The following is a 17,334-nucleotide window of genomic DNA, read 5'->3' on the forward strand; positions in this document are numbered from 1 at the left end:
CATCACTGCCTCCTATGGGAGGAAGTTCCACAGTTTAACAATGAAGAAGGACATCCTTTTGTCCTTCCTGACTCTTCCAACTGTCAGCTTCATCAGCTGCCCACTTTGTTCCCCTTCCATCGGACTGGGTTGCCCCAGCAACTCTGGTCGGCTTCCAACAAATAGAAAAGCATTATTATTAGTATTATTAGTATTATTATTGAGTTTATATATGGCCCTATACCTGGAGGTCTCAGGGCAGTTCACAGAAAAGATCGCAACATGTTTAATCAATAAAAACTACCCAATACCCCCCCCAGGGAGTTCCATAGTTCACCTATGTGCTGATTATGCACTGAGGAATTCACAAGATGACAAATTATTACCCTTTCTAAGCGGTGTATGTTAGTAGATAAATAGGTACTGCTGCGGCAGGAAGGTAAATGGCATTTCCATGTGCTCTGGCTTCCATCAGTGTGTTCTATTGCGCCAGAAGCAGCCTAGTCATGCTGGCCACATGACCCAGAAAGCTCCCCTAGTCCACTCAAAGAGCTTCAATTTCCAGAAGTCCTTGAGAAGAGGGATTGACTGTTGGGGGGGACCATTACTGTTTCAAGTGGAATGATACTACTTTAAATGCTTAGTGCAGATAATTGAAGAGTCCCACACTGAACACCATTTCTCTTCCAAGATAATGACACCCAATTCTATTTCCCATCACAGCCGAAGCTTTCACCTCCATCAGCATTTTATAATTTTTGGCCCCCAAACCATTGTTTGTTATTAGGCAGGTTGTCAGCTGCCTGCAATACCATACAGGGCCCAGGATGTCAGACAAAAGGATTTTTTAGTGAAAATAATGAAACCATGGAAGTATCCAGCCACAACCTTGTTGGACCATTAAACCCTGAGATTAAGAGTCTCATGCTCTGCTGGCTGAGCTACCCCAGCTGCTTGCGCATAATGGAAGAGTGTGGCAGAACAGCCCCTCTCTAGAGAGGTGGCAACCTTGCAGCCCATTATGCAGGGAAATGTAGATTGATGTCAATGAAAGCTTCTGCTCAAAGAAAGCCTTCTTGGTTTTTTAATAGCTGTGAATCAAAGGATGTCATGGGAGTCTACCCCCACCTACCAGGATACTGATGTGGGTGATTTCTGAAAACACGGGCACTCAGGTGGGGTCTTCCATGCCAGGTGTTGGGGAGTCTATCCAAGAGTTGGATCTGAGCACAGAGCACAGGCTTCCCGTCTCCTCAAAGCTAGTAGCAATTTGTGCTGGCTACCCACCAACAAAAATCAGAGACAGAAGAGAACCTGGAGTTCTTCATTTGCCTCTGCTCCTTAGAATGAAGTGTTCTGTGAAAGACAAAGTTGTGTATACTCCCCCTCCCCACATCATACCAGTGCTAGGTAAGTGCGGAGGTTGCATTCGGATACCATCTGTGCTTGTCTCTCTGCAGTCAGAATCTCCCATTCCAATGGAAAAATTAACTCCCTCACTATCGCTGCTGTAAACAGTTACCAATGCAGCATAAAGGAATAACTGAAGAGAAGCAAGGTCACTGTTATTTATTATTTTTATTTATACAATTTGTACAAATTCGCTAACTTACTGGGAGTTAAATACCAATGGTACATCATCTTCATATAATTTTATTTCAGTGTATAACAGCGCTTTGTGACACTTTCATTCTGGCAGGTGCTTGAGCTGAAAGCCCTGATGCAAACTGCCCATAAACCTTAAGAGAACCACTGCTATGGCTCCATAAGCCTCAGGTTTGGAGAATGCAGACATCGTCCCCCCGACCTCACCTCTAATGCCAGGGGCCAAGCAGCCTTCCAACTGCTGTCTGGTTGCGCTGGTTCCATGGGATTTTTGTTCTGGCAGACGCTTTCATTGCTAAGGAGAAGAGATGATAAGAACATCGGAAGAGCCAATGGCCTCTCCATTCCAGCATCCTTGTTCTCTTCCTGGGAGAGAAGTCATAGTGCTCCTTGCCTCTCAAAGCCAAACTAGGCAAAATCTAGGTAAACTAGGCTAGAGATCCGTCTGTGATTGGATCCCTTTCATAGCTTCTTTCAAGGAGTCACTGAGGAAGAGGAGAGATTTGGACTGAGTCCCTGGCGCTGGGGGAGGAGGAGGAGGGAGCTGAATGATTTCTCTTTCTCCTGCTTTTCCAATGCAAATCTTCCCCCTCACTACCATTTGCCCTGATGTAGGGAGATGAGGCTGTGGCTGAGGGCAGATCACCTGCTTTGCATGCAGACGATCTTGGACGCAATCCCCTAGGTAGGGCTAGTAAGAGACTCCTGCCAGAAAATATGGACAGCCACGGCCAGCCAGTGTGGTGTAGTGGTTAAGAGCGGTGGACTCGTAATCTGGTGAACTGGGTTCGCGTCTCCGCTCCTCCACATGCAGCTGCTGGGTGACCTTGGGCCAGTCACACTTCTCTGAAGTCTCTCAGCCCCACTCACCTCACAGAGTGTTTGCTGTGGGGGAGGAAGGGAAAGGAGATTGTTAGTTGCTTTGAGACTCCTTAAAGCAGTGGTGTCCAAACTTTTTTCAAAGAGGGCCAGATTTGATGAAGTGAAGGGCCATGGGGGCCGACCCCTTCGCTTGTGGGAAATTGCAGTCAAATATAACTAGCAAACATATGGCTAGGTAATGCATGAAGGGGGGAAAGACCACAGAGCTGTGTTCCTAGACTCAGTTAGGTCAAGCCCCTCACCTGGAAGGAAGAAATCAAGTTTCCTCCTTTGTTCATTCTGTTTTTCACCATGTGAACTGCAAGCTCAGACCATATGTTTAGAGCTATTTCACCATATTTTTGTATCCCAAAATTTCTGCCTGTTTACTAGCTGCTGCATGGATAAATTCATGAGCCCGTGGGCTTAACCAAGGGAGGGATAGCTGCCCCCCCCAAATCAATAAAAATACATAGTGAACTGAGGTTCTGCCCTTACCCCTAACAAAAGGCCTTCTCCCCCTAACAAAAATCCTGGCTACGTCCGTGGATGAACCTGCCTTTTGGAATTTTGAAAGTAAAAAATTTTAAACTTACTAAAGTGTGTGGTCTGTTTAATGCTAAGAGGGGTAGAAATGGAGACGCTCTAGTAGCATACTGCGACTTTAAAACTCTGCTGGGGGCTCTCTCTTATGGGAGAGCATGTTTAGCTCCACTCTTTGGATCTATGATCCAGCCAAGTCTTTGATTAATTATAACCACATGGGTGATCTATATCTATTTTCTTCCACAGGACCCAGGCTCAGTATAAGGTAGCGTGCTATGTTCCTATGTGTTTGCTGCAAACAATGCAGAAATCCTAGGGAAAATGTTCTGTAACTCCAGGAAAGCCCAGTTTAATGAGAAGGCTGACATGTTTATTCATTTAGGCTTAACTAGTTCCTGTTTTAACTAAGAAAATGTGGAAGCAGCTGCAATACGTCAAGCAGCTGGAAACTACCCAACCAGAATTATTTCAGCTGAGAGAACGTTATGAATTCCCAAACAAAACAACAGCGCTTATTTTTTCTTTGTTTATTAGATCATCATATGATATATGTTTTTGGCAAGAAAGAGCCATTTTACAATCCTGAAAGGAGAAGAAATACACACACACACACACACACACACACACACACACACACACACAGAACATTTGTTCAGAAGGCAAGCTTTTGATGAATTCCAGTCCTTTTGCCACCTACTGTCACATCTTAAATTATGTAACAAAACTAATTTTACTGATAAATTACCAAGGTATTAACATGTGCAGAAGCAATTCAAATGCCTGCTCAGAAACCCTCTTTGGAGACTTCCCCAACCCTTTTCAGTCTTCCAACATGTACAGTCGAAGCCTGATAATTAACCAAATTGCCTCCAAATATTAGAACACTGCACCAAATAGATGCACAAAGCTCGAGTAATTCATCCTTAGCTGTGATCTTTGTTTCCTTTTGATGTTTTGATTCCCACCCCTACTAGTGTCACTCATTTTTTTAAAAAGCTGATAATAGCTGGGACCTTCAACCTGCTCCCGCAGTGATGCTTCTGCCGAGCAGGAGAGAGGAGACACCATTAGTGATCCCCCCCCCCACCTACAGTTCCTTGTGCTCCCCCTCAAATCTGGTCCGGAGGATAATAGATCCCTCCTGGGCTACTTGAGAGTTGGCCTAAAGTGCTGGAGGAGGGAGAACTGGTGATAAATCTCTCCCCTTTCTGCCATCAGGACTCTCAGGTCCCCCCGGATCTTGGTTCTGCCTGTGAATCCAGGGAATCTAGTTAGCATCAAAACCATTGTACTCAGAATCACTACCATTAAGGATCTGTTTCCATGCGGCTTCTTCCCATGTGGTCATAGCCCACAGCATACATTTAAAACAGTATGATACCACTTTAAACTGCCATGGCTTCCCCCAAAGAATTATGGGAGCTGTAGTCTATTAAGGGTACTGACAGTCAGGGGCGGCCCAATACATTTTGGTGCCCGAGGCAAAAACGCCCCCTCTGCCTACATCATGATAGAAGGCATGAAGCTCTCGCAAAGCCTTGATATCCTGCCAGGATGGATGAGAAAGCTTCAGAAAGCACTTCTCATGGAGGAGAACCACTTTCTGAAGCTTCTTTCCCGCCTGGCGGCAAAACTGGGTGGTAGAACATTTCCACTCTCAACTCTTTAATGTCGGCTGCCTGAGGCAGCTGCTTCATCTCGCCTCACGCTTGAGCTGGCTCTATTGGGAGTCGTTACAGACACCCTCTTCCCCTCACAGAGCTTCAATTTCTCTCTTTTTAAATATTATTTATTGATTTTACATTGATTAATTATATACATTTTCCATTCGTTCTTCAAAATATGTTAACTTATACACGAATGTGAACCAAAATAAATCAATACTTCTTCACACGTGACTTCCCTCCACCTTATTGCGGCTTCTTACTTCTTCCTTATCTTTTAAACTGTGTTGTTTTCCTTATTTCACTTCTCTTGCATAATATATGTCATCTATCTAGCTGTTATTTACTTTGCAAACTTTAGTCAAAACACATTAAAGGTTTTGCTTGAGAACAATGTTCTTCCAGGTACTCTTTAAAACAGGCCCACTCCTTTTTAAACCTTTGGTTTGGTTGATTTCTAATTACTTCTGTCATTTTTGCTAATTCCAAATATTCACACAATTTGATTTGCCATTCTTCCTTCGTGGGTGTCCTATCCCCTTTCTAATTTTTAGCAATCAGCATTCTTGCTGCAGCTGTAGCCAGGGCCGGATTTCGATGAAGAGCGGCCCTAGACTACTCCACTTGTGAGGCCCCTCCCAACCCCCCACCCTCACGACTAGAAGAAAATGGAAGAGTGTTATAAACGAAATTCAGTGAAGCCAAGGATGATGACGGGTATTTAAAATTCTGCAATTCTCAATTTCTCCTCTATAGGACATAAGATGTTATTGTTAAATACCATGGTGATTTTAAAAAATGCATAAAATTAACACTGAAAAACTTTTGCAATACCTGAACTTTGTAAACCTTTTGTGTAATAAGCATTAATTTTTAGGAAAATGAAGTTGTAATGTTATTCTTAAAAAACACACACCTTGAGTTTACAAATTATATTGCCTGGGAAGTGTAAATAATATGACCATGATTACCTGACAGTGTGGCACTTTTAGAATCTACTTTATGTTGTCATTAAAAAGTCAGTTTTAAAATACATATTAAGAAGTAATCTACAACCATCAAATACAGGAAGGCTAAAATGTTTTTTCCCTAGCCTTCCTCATAGCAAAATCATCCAAAACTTCTTCTTTTTTTTCATGTAAATATTTATTAATTTTTGAGAGAAAAAAGAAAAGTAGTAAAAACAGAGAAAAAAGAAAATAAAAAAACAGCATCAATACAAAACACAAAAACACACAGAAAAAAGAATATATACATTACTCAGATTTTCACCGAAAACTATACATTATCATCTCTTTTTAGACTTCCTTCAGCTTGTCCGTAAATCTTTCGTAGTGGTAATTAAGGTTACGCATTTCCTTGCTTGTATTGTCATTGGACATTTCCCCCCTTCTATTTACTTAAAACAATAACTCTTAAACATTCACAGTGCTTCTCTGAATCCCATTAGCGTTGTTTGTCCCTCACTAATGTGTTCCAGATAATCCACATATTTTCCCCAATCCTTGATGAACTTTTGGTCTCTTAAGTGTCTGATCTTCCCTGTTAATCTATCCAGTTCCGCGTAGTCTAATAACTTTAATCTCCACTCCTCTATCGTTGGGATTTCCTGCTTTTTCCACTTCTGAGCAAATATAATCCTTGCTGCAGTGACTGCATAATATACAAATTTACAATCTTTCTTTTTTATTTCATTCCCTAATATCCCTAGTAGAAAGATTTCAGGTTTTTTAATAAACGTATACTTCAGGACCTTCCTTAATTCAACATATATTTTTTCCCAAAATTCTCTCACTTTCCCGCACTCCCACCATATATGGTAGAAGGAGCCCTCCTTTTCTTTACATTTCCAACATCTACTGCATACCTTGTACATTCTCGATAGTTTCACAGGTGTTATGTACCACCTGTAGAACATCTTCATGACATTTTCCTTTACCGTTACGCACGCAGACCATCCTTCCATAATTTCTCCCAGTCTTCAAATTGAATGAATGAATTTATTACGGTCATAGACCAGAAGAAAGGAAAAAAAAAAAAAAACATAAAAGGCAGCAATAATTTACAAGGGAATGGTGGTGTCAGTTAAAAGTTGTAAAATTATACATAAAAACAATGCACATATACACACAGACACACACACATATACATACTCATATATGCACTACAGTATATGTATGGGCTTAAAAAAGGGGGGGCTTATCCAGGGGTCAGATCTTTTACTTTTTTACAGCTAATGCCCTCCGCTTGATCGCGGCCGCAGAAAACTTGGCCACTTTCAGTGTTACTTCTGGGTTTTTGTCTCCTAGTAGGATTTTCAGCCGCTGAGATTCAGATCGACCTGGAAATTTCTGAATGATAGGGGAGATAAACAGTAACCTGATATCCCCGTAAAGGTCGCAGTGTAACAACACATGTGAAGCCGTTTCCACCTCCTTCAGACCACATGGGCAAACTCGTTCAGCATAGGGTGTGCCCTCGTATCTGCCCTTTAGTAAGGCAGATGGCAATACATCAAATCTAGTAAGGGTAAACGCCCGCCTATATTTTGCGATTTGTAGGTCCATCAAATATGGGGTTAGGTTAAACCCTTTTCCATAATCTTGGATAGCTGGATATTTATCTATCTTGCTCATATGGTCCTGAAGCTCTACATCTCCTATTCGCTGGCTCACCATCATTTTAGCCTTTTCAAAGCCTGAGGCTATAAGTTCTTGTGAGGAAAGCCCCAGGCCCCTCAGTTTTTCATAGAGCGACAATCTCCATTTAGACTGGAACGGGTCTAGTAGAGTCAATGGAGCCACTCCCACTGGGAAAAATATGAGTTTTAGCCAGAAATGAATCTTCAGGATCCATATCCTGGCATTAATAGGGAGTTGGCCAACCTCCAGCCTAACGGCAGTGTTAGAGACACAGGTAGGTAACCCTAGTAGGGAACGATAAAATTTAGTTTGTACAGATTCCAGGGACTTGAGTTTTTGACAATTAAATATCTGGGTGCCATAGGTCAATTGTGGAAGTATTTTTGCAACAAAGACCTGGGAGGCAGCGGGAACATATTGACCTCCTTTTCTATAAAAGAATCTTATGATAGCTCTGGAAGATCTTTGCGCATTTACAATGGAATTCTTAATCTGATGGCACCAAGATCCCTTCTCATCGAAAATTATTCCAAGATATCTAAAAGATGTTACTTGCTCAATAGGTTGGTTATTAATTTTCCATTTATGTCGGAGTTTTCTCTTGGAGAACACCATAATTTTTGATTTGGTGTAGTTTATTATTAGGTGTTCAGCTTCGCAATACTCTGTAAGAGCTCGTAAAAGTTTTCTTAGACCCACACAAGAGAAGGAAATAAGTGCCGCATCATCCGCGTACAAAAGGACCGGGATTGGTGTATTATTGCCACCCTTTTCACCAGCATAGATCAAACAGCAATAATACCAGAGGACTGGGGATTGGCAATCATTGTTCCCATATTCAAGAAAGGCTGTAAACTTGATCCAGCCAATTACAGACCAATCAGTCTTCAAATTGTATGTTATGGCCCACATCTTTAGCCCAGCGAGTCATTACTACTTTAACCTCCTCATCCCCTAAATTCCAATCTAACAATATCCTGTACATTTTGGATATTATTTTCACGTCATTGTTTAGAATCTCCATCTGAAATTTTGAATCTTTGTCTGCATACCCTCTTTCTTTAATTTCTTTTCTAAACATCTCATTAACTTGGAAGTAATGTAACCAATCATACACGTCACCCTTAACCTGCTCATATGGCTTTAGCTTCCATTTCCCGTCTTCTTTAGTTGATAGTTGACCATATGTTGCCCAATTACATCTCATGTTAATTTTCTTCACACTTATCGCTTCAAGGGGTGAGAGCCAATGTGGGACCTTGGGTTCTAGTAGGTTTTTGTATCTTTCCCATATTTCAATAAGTGGGCCTCTAAAGATATGGTTTCCAAACCCCTTATGTACTTTCTTTTTCTCATGCCATAGGTAGGCATGCCAGCCGAACCTATTATCGAAGCCCTCTAGATCGAGCAGCTCCGTATTCACTAAGTTTGCCCACTCTTTTATCCAGCAAAGGCATGATGCCTCATAATATAACTTAAGATCTGGCAGGGCAAAGCCTCCCCTTTCCTTTATATCTGTTAACAGTTTAAACTGGATCCTAGGTTTTTTGCCCTGCCAGATGAATCTTGATAAGACCCTATGCCATTCTTTGAAGGTTCGGCTCCCCTTAATTATAGGGATAGTCTGAAATAGGAACAATAGCCTTGGTAATACATTCATCTTAATAGTATTAATCCTTCCCCAAAATGACAATTTCAGTCTTCCCCACATTTCCAGGTCCTTTCTTATTTCCCTCCACATCGGCTCATAGTTGTTTTTAAATAAGTCTATGTTTTTAGGTGTTAACCAAATCCCAAGATATTTCACTTTTTTAACCACCTCTATCTGCGACTGGTGTTGAATTATTTCTATTATGCTTTGGTCCATATTTTTAGCTATAATTTTCGTTTTCCTCTTGTTTAATCTGAAACCTGCCACTTCTCCAAACTGGTTTATTTCTTTTAGGATTTCTTCCATTGTAATTGTCGGGTCTTCCGTCATTATTACTAGGTCATCCGCAAAGGCCTTCGTCTTATACACATTTTGTCCAACTTCCACTCCTTTTATTTTTTCATTTTGCCTGATTGAATTTAGAAGGATTTCTAATACCATTATAAATAGTAGCGGGGAGAGTGGGCATCCCTGTCTTGTTCCTTTCTGTACCTTTATTTCTTCTGTCACGATGTTATTTATAATCAATTTGGCCTTCTGTTCTGTATATATTGCTTTAACCCCATTATAAAAATCTTTGCCTACTTCCATATATTCCAAGTTTTTCAACATGAAGTCCCATATCACGTTATCGAATGCTTTCTCTGCATCCACAAACATTATTATAACTTGTTTGTCAATCCTGACAGATAGATATTCTAGCATGTTGACTATGTTTCTTATGTTGTCCTTCATATGTCTGCTTGGAAGGAAGCCGGCCTGATCTTTGTGGATAATCTCTGATAATAGGCACTTCAGTCTTCTCGCAAGAATTCCTGCAAAGATTTTATAGTCCGTATTTAGCAGCGAGATTGGCCTGTAATTTTTCACCTGAGTTAAATCTGCATCTTGTTTAGGGATGAACGTGATAAATGCCTCTTTCCAGGTTTCTGGAATTTCTCCTTTTCTTAAAATGTTGTTCATAGTCTCTTTCAGGGGGTTCACCAAAATTGATTTCATCTCTTTGTAATAACCCGCCGTGAAGCCGTCAGGCCCCGGAGCCTTTCCCCTCTTTAAATCTTTAATTGTTTCCTCTATCTCGTCTATTTCAATTGGCATATTCAGTCGTTGTTTCTTATCTGCTGGAATTTTTTGCACCCTTTTGTCTTTCAGAAATCTATCTATTCTCCTTAAATTGTTTCTCTCTTTACTTTTATAAAGGCCTCTATAATAATCCAGAAACTCTTTCCGGATTCCTTTTGGATCAGTTATTTCTTCTCCCTCTGCTATAATTCTATTTATTAAACCTTGTTCTTTCCTCTTTTTAATTTGCCATGCAAGCCATTTGCCTTGTTTATTTGAGAATTCAAAATTCTTTTGTCTTAATTTTTTTATATTCCACTCTATCTCTCTATTCATTATTGTGGCAAATTGGGCTTGTAGGATTTTAATATTTTCTATTATTTTCTGACAATTAGGTTTCTGAATTAATTTTTGTTCATTGTCCATTATCTGCTTTAGGATTTCTTCTTTACCCCTCTCTCTGTTCTTATTTTTGATCGCATTTTGTTGAATGAAGAATCCTCTTATCACTGCCTTACTTGCGTCCCATACCACATTAGTCTTTGTGCCCTTGTCACAATTGTCCATAAAATAATCTGTTAACTTTTTTTTGCGTTTTCTACAATCTTCTGGTCATCTAAAAGGTAATTCTTTAGTCTCCATCTGAAAGTTCTTCTTTCAAAACTCTCCAATTCCAATTCTATCGGATTATGATCAGATATTACTTTCGGTCTTATTTCTATTTGTTTAACTCTTGGGCACAATTCGCTCGAGATCCAAACCTGGTCTATCCGTGACACCGACTGGTGTGGCCCCGAGTGGAAAGTGAACTGTTTGTCCAAAGGGTGTCTGAGGCGCCAAATATCTATCAGGTTGCAACTTTTTGTCATTGAGAAGAAGGATTTTGGCAATTTCCCTTCTTTACTTGTTCCTTCCCTACATCTATCCGCCTCTAAGGAGACCACACTGTTCATGTCACCCATTAAAATAATTTTTTGATCCATGTAATCTAACATTTTCTCTTCTAAATTTTTTAAAAAGTCAGTCTTGTTACCATTTGGTGCATAGACCCCGATCACAACTATGTTTTCACCTTGCCAATTAATTCGAATCGCCACCATCCTCCCCTCTTCATCTTTGAAGATTTGTTTTGCTTCGATCTTTTTTTTAACATACACCACCACTCCCCTTTTCTTTTCCTTATCTGAGGATTCAAATTCATTTCCTAATCTTTTATTAATTAACACTTTTTTATGTCTTTTGGCCACATGCGTTTCTTGAAGACAGATGATATCCAGATTTTTCTTTTTCAGAAATTGTTCAATTTTATTCCTCTTTTTTTTCTCATTCATTCCATTAATATTCCAAGTCCAAATTTTTAACCCCATAGTGCCTGACATCCCCCTAGATTTTCTTTATCCTTATAAATTCGCTGGTTCTTCTTCTTCCCTTTCTTCCTCTTCTTCTGATCTACTTCCACTCGACTCCTCTCCTTCCTCTAATTTTGAATCTCTTGGTGATCCTCCCTCTGCTCCCTTTACTTCATTCTCCTCTGATCTCAACTCTTTATATTTCCTTAAAAATTTGCCAGTTTCTTCTAAGTTGGATAATCTATGTCTCTTGCCTCTATAAGCGAATGAAATTCCTTCAGGGAACTCCCATCTGAATTCGATTTTATTCTTTTTTAGTGTCTGTACTAGTGATTTATAACAGTCTCTTCGTTTAAGTAGTCTAATTGGAATATCTTTAAAAATGATTATGTAATTTCCCTCTATATTCAGCCTCTTTTCCCTATTCTTTTGTAGGATCTTATTTCTCATTTCTTTATCTCTAAATGTGATCAAACAATCACCTGTGAATTTCTTTGCTTTTGTTGTTTTTACACGCATTCTGAATGCATTCTGCACATTTTTAGCCATTTCCTCTACTGGTATGTCTAACCATTCCACCAGCTCTGTTATTAGTCTTTCCTTAATATTTTCCCCTTGTATCTCCGGAACGGCTCTCAATCTAAGGTTCACTTCTCTCTGTCGCAGTTCATTCAATGCTATAGTGTCCTTCATCTCCTCCTGTGCTTTGTTTAGATCCATCATTTCTACTTTAATCTTATCTTTATCCCGCTTAATATCCTTTAATTCCAATCTTGTCTTTTTTATTCCTTCCTCTACGTTTTGCGTTCTCCTGAATACTTCTTTTATTTGACCTTTAAGTTCGCTAACTGTTTCATCCATTTTTTTGTCCATTTCCCCAATTTTATTATCCACTTGTTCTAATTTATGTTCTAAATTATTTTGACTCTGTTTAATTTCCACTAACATCCTCACAATATCTGTCTTGGAGTCTGTCTCTTGTTTGGACCCCCTCCTTTCACCAGGGGTCCCCCCATTCATTCCTTTCTTCGCTGTATGAGACATCATATATTCTTATATTTCCTTAAATTTCCCCGTTCCCATGTAACACCCCTCACACCCTCCACCCCCTTCGCCTCTCCCTTCCCCCCAGAGTTCCTTTTTTCCTTTTATTATTGACACTAGTCAAAGCTACTTCTTCCCCTTATAAATATAAACCATTCATTCAATATATAGTTCTTGTTGTAGAACCTTCTTGCCTCTATTCAGGCTATTCCAAGTGTCTAGTTAAACACACGGGAATGTTGTTAGAAAAAAAAAGACGAAAAAAACGGGGGGGCGTAAAAGCAGTTGAAAATCAGATGTTCTTAGTCCCACCACTAGAGGTCTCCAAGTCTCTTCAAAGTAGCACTGTAACACTGTTTCCAGAAGTATTGCGATATCTATATCTCCCACGGTTCAGTCACTCACACAGAGAAACCCCCGTGAGACAGATAAGTGGAAGATAGTACTTTGTATTTATCAGGGACCCAATATATATATATTTTTCCCACTGCAGAAGTAGTTAAAGTTGTTCTCTTTTTCAATTATCCAGCTTTTCTCAGTCCACTACGCCCAGATATTTTTAATGGCGACGGAACCTCTTCCGGTTTCACTCCCCTTCTGTTTTAATGCCGAAAAATAGGGAGAAGCGCCCCTTCCGCTATTCAAATCCTCCGTTTCTTCAAGGACTTTTAATCCCACCAGTTGTCCCTGGTCTCCTTTTCCTCCCACTTCTCTTAGTTCAAAGTTACTACGTATAAGATACTTTTAGGGAGAAAATAAATGCGGAGAAAACAAAGTAACCGCTAAGGCAACTCACTTTCACTTTCCCAGCACTGGAGTCGCGTTGCGTCGAAGCTGATTTCGGCTCCCAGCTGAACTCCGTTTATATCTTTTTATTACTTCCAGGCTTCCTTGTTATTATTATTAACGAAGTTGAATTAGTTTGAAGCCGGAGTCCTTATTTTTGAGAATGTAGCGCTTTCTCGACAAGCTCGGGGCTTCGCTATTTGGAGGTCGGCAATGGCTTCCCTCGACCCGCTGAACAACACCGCCGCTCTCTTCACTTCTTTTGAAGCTACCTGACGGCCGGATTGGTCGCTTCTGGTCGAAACGGGAACCAGACCTTCTGGACACCCTCCAGAAGTTTTTCGGGGGGCCTCCACGCCCTGAGGCACCCCCTATCCTCCAAAATAGCCCGGGGTTTCCCTCTCGGTCAAACCCCCGCTTGCAACGGGATCGCGTTGCACCGGAAGTCCAAAATCATCCAAAACTTCATCAAAATTTGTTTGTCTAAGTTTGTCACTTTCAATGTGACATCATGGCCCTTAATTCATTTTTAATTCTTTTGAGTCTTGAAAAACTCCTCTCTCCTGAGCAGTTAGTGGCCATAAGGCTAAGAAATAGCTGGAAGATTCCTAATGCTTCCACATTAGGAAAGGCCATATGAATTTTGTCCTTATATATAATTTGATAAAGTTCTGTATGAGACAGAGAATGCGCAGCTGTAGGCCTATGGCTTTGTGTCATGTACAGGTGAAAGGGCAAAAGTTCATCAATGGGTTTCAGGTCAATATCTTCTGGGTATGCTTCCATCAACTGTTCAACACCTTGCTTAATTCCTTCTTAGATGCTGTCAAATTACCAAGAATGACAAACAATTCTGCAGCATCACTGTGCACAGTACTACTTCTTTTAAATTGGCTTCAAGTGCATCTAATAATGGATAAAGGATTTCATCTTAAACCTATCTCTTGAAGAAAGTGCATCTGAGGCATCATGTCCACTTCTGTCATTTCTTTGCCGTTCCCTCACTCTTTGTCTCCTTGTTTTGTAGTTGACATTTGGCAAGTGGCTTTTGCTTGTTTCTCAAGCTCATCAAAATCATCTCTAATTTTCCTCAAAAAATCCAGAAGTGAACTGTACAAACTTGTACAAGAACTCAGGTCTGCTTTTTGAAAGGCTTTGCTGGCCTTGTGAAAATGACGTAGCACACGGGTCCAAAAATGCAACATAAACACAGATTCCAGTTCTTCCATTTTCTGCAAAAGATTGTTAGCTTGGAGCCTGGTCTCCCCCTTCCCATTAACATCTGTCAGGATGAGGTCCAGTTACCAAGCTGCAGCCTGGCCTCCTGCCTTCTACAGGTAGTTCTGGATCCCTCCGAGGATCCCTTCCCACTGCTGCCTTCCCTGATCCCCAAGGCCTCTCTCTCTCTCTGCCTGTGGGCAATCTGCAGTGCATGCTGCAGGCACCAACAGGGCTCTGTGAAGTGTGAAAGATAGACTTCTCTGCCTAGGAGGGGTGAGGCCAGTGCCATTCATGTGTGCTTGCCTTGCTCTGTTCAAGCCAAGAAGGAGGGAAGGAATGGAAGAGACTTGGGAAAGCCTAGTCTATCTGGCCCAGCCGGCCTCCCACTCACATTCTCCCACTGATTAAAGTGCAGCATGTACCACTACTGACCTGACCCTTGAGCTGGGGAAGGCTGTGCAGCTGCTTGTTGACTCTCTGGGCCTGTTGGCTCTGGATTCTGAGATGGAAAATTCTGGGGTGTGAGGATACTCAACAGCCCAGCTTGTCAGGGCGAAAGTCCCTGCAGGTCTCTGTGGTCAGCAGAAGGAAGTTCCAGCCAAATACAGGAGCAAAACAGCAGTCTGTAGACCACAATCTTTATTGTTGCGCAACAGGTTTCCACACAGAGTAAGAACCCCGAACGTGGGTTACAAGCTCTTTGAAGACATTCCCTCCCTACCCAGAATACATTTCCAGAACCATCATTGATACATCGCTGATACATCATGTCACGAGGAGGGAGGGGAGTTGTGTTCATCAACTTGCCCTGGTTATCAGATCATGTTCCTAACACCTTAAGTAAAGGTAAAGGGACCCCTGACCATTAGGTCCAGTCATGGACGACTCTGGGGTTGCGGCGCTCATCTCGCTTTACTGGCCTAGGGAGCCAGCATTTGTCCACAGACAGCTTCTGGGTCATGTGGCCAGCATGACTAAGCCACTTCTGGCGAACCAGAGCAGCGCACAGAAACGCCGTTTACCTTCCCGCCAGAGTGGTACCTATTTATCTACTTGCACTTTGACGTGCCTTTGAACTGCTAGGTTGGCAGGGGCAGGGACCGAGCAACGGGAGCTTACCCCGTCGTGGGGATTCGAACCGCCAACCTTCTGATCAGCAAGCCCTGGGCTTTGTGGTTTAACCCACAGTGCCACCCACGTCCCAACACCTTAAGTACCTGCAAGCTAAAAAACATATATTTGCATATATTTGCCTTCTGGCCTTCCCAAGGATGGGCTGTGGGAACACCTGGCCTCAGGAAACCCATCAACGGATGTTCATTGTTCCCCTCAAGGGAGGGATGCTCTGTAATTGACTGTATATCCTAAGGATTATGGAGGGGGTGTATTCAAGCTGAGTAAGTGACATCACTTAGAGGATTATGGAGGAAGGCGATGTCCAAGTCCGCCTTTCCTTTTGAAGAAAAATGTAATTGAAATGGAAGAATTGGTTATAGCATTGATTTTATGTGATTTTCAAAGGTCCATCAGCACGGTCAAGTACAAGGGGATACAATTTTGACACTTTCTTGCAACAAGTTTTGCCAACAGAAACCAGATGGGATACAATTTGTGAGCTTTCTCCATTAACAGTGCAAAGGCTCATTGTCCTGGGGTTTTGAGGGAGGTGTTGAGAGGTGACAAAAATGATTTCCAATAAGTGCCCCCCTTTATTTCCATAACAAGTCCTTGAGTCTGTACTCTGAATAGTGGCACCAGGGACCTAGAAGTGGCAGCGCTTGTCAGCCCAACCCCTGCAGAGTCTCATCAGGGCTGGCCTTAAGGCAATTGGGCCAAATTGAGCCCTGCAGGCCACTCCTGGGGGGGTCCCCACACCAGGGCAATCTAGATGGATTGTATTTCTATCTCTAAGATTCCAAGTTGGGCACCACTGGCTAGCCCTGAGTCTTATAGTTGCTGGGCCCAAGTTGCCCTGCCCTGGCATGAAGTCTTGGGTTTGCAATTTTGGGAGAGGGGAGCAGGTGGGCTGGTGAGGCCCCCTAGATTTAGAGGCCCTGGGCTCCAGCCTACTCAGCCTATACATAAATCCAGCCCTGCTCCCTTCTTCCTCTGCTTATAATAGCAGGCTGTGCACAAGAGCAAGTTTTTATGCACCCACATAGCCCAGCCTACGACTAGCAATCCACATGATATTCAGAACCAGCTCGGTTTCCATTTGTGTTCACATGAAGTATAATATTCAAACTTATAGGGAATCTTTAAAAATACCACGCTTTTTGTTTTTTAAAAAACTGAAAATATTTTTTTGGGGGGGAACATGCAAGTAGTCAACAAGTGACTCATAAATTTAATCACAACTTTGCTTCTTTTTATGCAACTGAGTACCGAACACTTTCACCAGACCAGCAGTCTGGCTTCATCAAAAGAGGTAGTATGATCCGCTATCAATAACATGAAAAACCACATTTTAGAATTTTTTTTACTTTGTGTTAAGTTGGATTTCAATCTACAACATCAGAGGTGACGGTCAAAGTGGGTCCTACCCAAGGTTAAAAAACAAATTGTCAGTTCTCAAGACACACTGAATTGTTATGGGAAGGGATTACGAGAGTCAGTGCTTTTTTCTGGGGATACACAAGGGTGCGCAGGGCCAGCACCATTTTTTTCTAGAATAAAAGAACTGGTTAAAAGTGTGGCACTCACTGTAACAAGTTCATTGCGAGTAGGGACACTTTTTTTTTTAAGAAGAGTTGTCGAACAACATCTGATGAGTGCAATATTGGCTATACGTGATTGAATGCTTACAGCATATTTTCTTTTTCCTTTATTTAAAAATTGGCACTGTTACTAGATCCATCAAAGACATGTTGGGAGTAATATAAAGCAGCCATTTTCAATTAAAGGTTCGATCTGAGAAGCTGTGC

General features: G+C 41.5%; 1 long non-coding RNA gene across 1 annotated transcript; it reads left to right on the forward strand.

Moving 5' to 3' along the window:
• Window positions 1–392: 392 nt before the first annotated feature.
• Window positions 393–17,148, forward strand: LOC309515261. Its single transcript, XR_014212370.1, has 2 exons — window positions 393–2,376; window positions 15,809–17,148. It is a non-coding gene; the product is annotated as an uncharacterized lncRNA (long non-coding RNA).
• Window positions 17,149–17,334: the final 186 nt, after the last annotated feature.

The sequence above is a fragment of the Podarcis vaucheri genome (assembly GCF_965113315.1).
Source record: "Podarcis vaucheri genome assembly, chromosome: 12".
Classification (NCBI taxonomy): Eukaryota; Metazoa; Chordata; class Lepidosauria; order Squamata; family Lacertidae; genus Podarcis; species Podarcis vaucheri.